The sequence below is a fragment of the Mustela erminea genome, chromosome 9, assembly GCF_009829155.1.
Source record: "Mustela erminea isolate mMusErm1 chromosome 9, mMusErm1.Pri, whole genome shotgun sequence".
NCBI classification, from domain to species: Eukaryota; Metazoa; Chordata; class Mammalia; order Carnivora; family Mustelidae; genus Mustela; species Mustela erminea.
In genome coordinates, this window is record NC_045622.1 from 44,547,346 (window position 1) to 44,553,345 (window position 6,000).

The window sequence follows — 6,000 nt, forward strand, 5'->3', positions numbered from 1 at the left end:
TGTCAGGTAGGAGAATTCTTTCTTATTCAGGGAAGGGTTAGCCCTGCATTCTAGTCAGGCCTTCAACTAATTGGGGAGCAATACGCTTTACTTAGTCTACTGATTTAAATGTACATCTCATCCAAAAACACTCTCACAGAAATACTCAGAATAATGTTTAACCAAATATCTGAGTACCCTGCGGCTCAGTCAACCTGACACAAAAATTAACCACCACAGGTACAGAGGCATGTACACAATCAGATTTCCACTCAGGATGGTCAGCCATCCTAGAAATAGGGTAGCAGTTTCGACAGAAGGATAGAGAGAATCAAACCCTATACCAGGCATAGCCAACAGATTCCCTGACAATGACACTTGAGATTTAGCTTCAATCTTTTTTTTCCTCCTGTGTTATATTTCCTGTTTGCTATCTTTAAGCCTTGGTATTATGGGTTGAGTTGTGTCCTGAAACAGATGTGTTGGAGTCCTAACATCTGGTACTTCAGATGTCACCTTATTTGGAGATAGGATCATTATAAAGATTATCAAGTTAAAATGAGATTGTTAGGCCCCATTATAAAGGAGGCAATTTGGACATAGAGACATGCATAAAGGGAAGACAGTGTTAAGAGATACAAAAGAACACAGCCATCTACAAGTCAAGGAGAAAGGCCTAGAACACATGCTTTCCTCTCAGCTCTCAGAAGGAACAACCCTCCCAACACCTTGATTTCAGATTTCTACTTTCAGAACTTTGAGACAATAAACATGCTGTTTAAGCCACTCAATATGTGGTCCTTGCCATGGCAATCCTAGGAAACCAACATGCTTTGTTGAGTCTACTACACATATTATCTTGCGTTAACAATGCTTGCAAGGATGAAGACAGGAGCTGAGGCACATGTAGAGAATAAAGCTCCAGGGGTGGGGGCCAGGTGAGTAGGTAGGAGGGGAGGTGACAAGTTGGAGGGAAGGTTTAGAGATGGCACAGTTAGGGAAGAATCCGCGAGCGATGAGCTGTGAGCAGGATCTCTAATGAGGTGTTGAGGATGATAGTACTTCGCATACAAAATAATATTATAAATAAGGGTAGATATCATTATGACTGTTGACAAGATCATCACCAGAAAAATTTACTGGTTTCCCTACTGGAAAAACTAATATGACTCGTTCATAGTGATCATTCCTGTGTTTGATCAGCTGAGAACTATTTAATGGAGTTTATATTAACGTTAAAATGTTAAAAATTGAAAGGTTTGATGTAACATTGACGATGTTGAAAAGCAAAGGGCATATATTAACTCTGACAATGTTAAAAATTAAAGGGATAATCTTTGATGACAGCTACATCAGCCACGGAGGCACAAACATCTTGAGAGAGGACATATGGGAGCAGAAGTGACTATAGCATCACATGTTGCAAATACGCCTTCTTGTCTGAATGCTACCACACAGGCATTTGGCACATTGTTTCCCTAGGTATCCCTTCCACTGAAATAGAGTATCATAAAGGCCATATGAGTGGAAAAAAAGAATGGAAGGAAGGAAGGAAGAAAGGAAGGAAGGAAGGAAGGAAGGAAGAGAGAATCTCTTCCCTACCCCACAGCCAAGTACCTATCCATTTGAAACAACCAGATTTGGTTTCAGACAACACTATCTTTAGGATATTTAACAAATGTATTAAATTATTAATGTGAGATAAAAATGTTATTTAATAATCTGTAAAAATTAATGCTTCTTTAGTGTACTCATTTCATGGTTTATTTCTAAAATCTTTAAAGTAGCATCTAGTTTCAAAAAATAGAATGAAGATTCCTTGGAGGTCTAGAAACTAGAAGAAGGAAAAGAAATCCAATGACAGTATCTTGACATCTTTAATACAGAATAATACTAATATGATAACAACAGCTACTCCTTTATTCTAAGGATTTCCATTTTAAAGGCTTGCTGTTATTAATTTTCCTTGCCTAACTCCTTCTTAATTATAATTTTTTAGCACTGTGTGCATGAGATGAATTCTATTAAATACCAAATGATTTCCCACATATCTTAGTTTGAAATCTGTCTCTTTTAATAGACAGAAATTACTTTCCCCAGAAGTGTGATACAGTAACATTGTCCGGACAGTCAAAATGAATGTCATTGTCCTTCTTCCTTATTGATGAAAAACTACTGATGCTTCTAGTCCGAGGTATAGCTAGGAAGAAATTGATAATGCATAACTGGGAAAGTTTTCTTTCCTGGGGCATGGAGTTGAAGGGTAGGGGTGTGGATCGAGTGTCCTTTCACCTTAAGGATCTGTTAGGATATCCACAAGAAACACAGTTGACATGTTTTCTCAAGAAATATTTGAGGGACGCCTGGGTGGCTCAGTCGGTTAAGCTGCTGCCTTCGGCTCAGGTCATGATCCTGGGGTCCTGGGATCGAGTCCCGCATTGGACTCCTTGCTCGACAGAGAGTCTGCTTCTCTCTCTGCCTCTGCCTGCCACTCTGCCTCCTTGTGTGCTTGCACGCTCTCTCTCTCCCTCTCTCTCTGATAAATAAATAAATAAATAAAATCTTAAAAAAAAAAAAAAAGAAATATTTGAATGATTATTCCTGGTCTGGGATGGCCCGTATATAGGATATATTGTCTTTATATCTCTAAATATTCTGCAAGAGTCTGAAATCCATTCTACTCTGTGAAGTCATTTTTGTAAAGGAGATCCCAAATGAAATGAATGGCTGGGGCAATGACTTTGGGAAGGTCTAAACCAGTTCTGATGTAATGCTTCTTCCAGAAAAATCCTAGGACTTTTGGGGGTGCTTGTTTCTGGTTCCATTTCAAAATATGACAGCCTTGGGTAGACTTAATCCAAGTGGACATGATTACACAGCCCTGTTCCACATCATTAGTGAGAGTAAATGCCTCCGCCAGAATTCTGCCAACACTGTTTCTAGCCAGACATCCATTAGTAAACATTGCAGTCTTAAAATATTGGTTGGCTTCTGTGGCTTGTCTGCATAATGGAAACTAGGTCCAGATTTTTTAAAGTATCAACATGAATAATCATAGAAATGCTGTTCTCCAAGAGATATAGTTAGAAATTTGAGGCATCCAGAGTAGAATTTTGGTAAAGACCTGTTTAATTTCTTATTTTTTTTATTCTTAATTGAAAGTAGAAAAATATTTCTGGTTTTGTGATCATGCCAGTTAAGGAGATAATTCTTAGCTCCAACTTTCCCTTGCTCAGTATGGTTACTTTACATTCTGTATAGAGATCAGCATAATTTGGAACATCCTTCTTCCTCGTGAGTAGTTGATCATTCCAAAGTAGGTATTTCTAACAAACTGAGAGGATTTAGCTGAAATTCACATTACAGATAATTGTCATATTTTACACATTCTTAAAAATGACAATTCTTCTAGTTAGCATACACTTCACAGTTGAAAAACACACCAACCTCTATTCTCTCTATTGATCCCTGATGGTCCTTGAGGTGGAAAGGGAAGGCCATATCTGCCTTTTACAAGTGAGAAAACAAGCTCAAAGAAATAAAGAACTTAGCCAAGATCACAAGTACCTTAGACTGTTTTCAAGGTCAGCCTGAAGGTCAGGGATAGTATCTTCTTAGTATTCCTTGTTGAAGAAGGAAATCTGCCAGTTGGGTGGGAAGGTTCTAGACTCTGTAAACTGCACACAAGTCCTTTGATCTCATCTAGCTCTAGGTCCCCTATGTTTGCTAGAACTCAGTAGTGATAGCTTCCTTTAGAACATGTCTAGAATGAAACGAGTTTAACCTTAAAAGATTTACTTACCACCTGCAAGTAGTAAGAATCACAGCCCTCTCAGAAAGCCAAAGTGCTGAGAAGTTTTTGAGGCTATTTCACAAACCTTGACAAGGTTACTTAGGTGAACTACATTGCCTTCTCAAATGAAGGACAACAAATACATAGGGATGATAAAGTGTAGAGATCACCTTAGAAGCAAAGACATCCTTGGTGGGCATTTGTAAGTAAGATACTGAACTTGCTAAGTCTCCTTCCCTGGAAAAGCCCTGTGAACATCCACATGTTCTTTTTTTACACTCATCACAATACCCGCACTGAGAGCCGCCTAGACAGGAATGATCATCCCATACTACTTATGGAAAAGTCAAGGGTTCAGAGATCAATGGACTGATCAAGGTCTCAGAGTGAGTCATTAGGAGAGACTAACCTCAGGGCTTATTTCTTCTTTTTTTTTTCTTGTTAAATTTTTTTTTTTTTAACGATTTTATTTATTTATTTGACACAGAGAGAGAGAGAGAGATCACAAGAGGCAGAGAGGCAGGCAGAGGGTGACGGGGAAGCAGGCCCCCTGCTCAGTAGAGAGCCCAATGTGGGGCTTGATCACAGGACCCTGAGATCATGACCTAAGCTGAAGGCAGAGGCTTAACCTACTGAGCCACCCAGGTGCCCCAGGGCTTATTTATTCTTGACGATTTAAATGACTTGCTTCAGTTAATCAGAGAAAAATATTTGGAGAATGAGGACATTTACGGGATGTTTATCAAATATGCAGGTAATGAGGATTCAGTGCTATTCCTCACTCTGCTTCCAACTAGTCATGAGGTATGGACAAGTCACTTAAACAGGCTGGGCCTCATTATCATTCCTGGAGAAAGGAAGCAGATCAGGAGTTTTCCAACTTCATTCTTTTTAAAGGAAATTCTTAATGATTTAGACAGTCATTCAAAGTGCATTGTAATGTTAACAAAATTAATTGATAAAATCTGAGATGCATACAATCTACCTCCTGCTTGGTTTTCCCCACCTCCTACAGTATTCCTTGGATACAGTCTAAAAGCTATGATTTTATATAATCTGAAAGTTACTTTCTGTTCTAAAAGTTAATGTTTTATGATTGGAAGCAACTAGCTTTCAAATCTGCTACCTGCTCCCATCCCCTACGGCATCTTGGGATATAAAAGAGCTCCAGACTGGAAGTCTGGAGGAGCTGGGTGTGGCTCCCTGCTCCACCCACCAATTATCTATGTCACTTTAATCAAGTTGCTTCACCCAAGTTTCTGTGTCCTCATCTATAAAATAGAAATAGTAAGGGCACCTGGGTGGCTAAGCCGATTAAGTGTCCCACTCTTGGTGTCTGCTCAGGTTGTGACCTCAGGGTAGTGAGACTGAGCCCACGTTAGGCTCCTTGCTCAGCACAGAGTCTGCCTAAGACTCTGTCTTCCTCTCCCTCTATCCCACCCTCTTTCTCAAATAAATAATCTGGAAAAATAAAATAGAAATAGTAACCTTTCCCAAGAGTGCTTTGTAAACTGTAAAGGACTGAATAAATGTACAATGTCGTTAGTATTATCTTCTGTGCACAACACAGAAGGAGGAGATGGTTTTATGTTCAGAATGATGCAGAGGACCAACATGGGTTGAGCTGTTCTTTGGCAAGCTTGCCTATGAGTAGGGGTGGTATCTATCATATTTGAGCTTCATTTTCTCTGAGAGCTGAAAGCCAAGTCAGTAGAGAAAGTGTGGGCTATCGACACAGGAAATAATGAAACCAAGGAGGCATCATCGTTAAGTTTAAAGGGGAGAGCTGGGGGTGCCTGGGTGGCTCAGTGGGTTAAAGCCTCTGCCTTCAGCTCAGGTCATGATCCCAGGGTCCTGAGATTGAGCCCCGCATCGAGCCCTGCATCGGGCTCTCTGCTTAGCCGGGGGCCTGCTTCCTCCTCTCTCTCTCAGCCTGCCTCTCAGCCTACTTGTGATCCCTGTCAGTCAAATTAAAAAAATAAATAAAAAAAATAAAGAGGAGAACTGTTCCCATAAACTGACCTTGATAATAGTGACCTGGCTACATTCCCCCTCTGCACAAAGCCATGACCCATTAATAATTGCCATCATTCAATGAGTGGTGCTTACTACATGCTAGACACTGATTTTTACACGAGTTATCTCATTCAATCTTATCAGAATCCTCTGCAATGATGTTATCCCTATTTTATAGTGACAGATAACCAATAAAATGGGGGTATGATTCC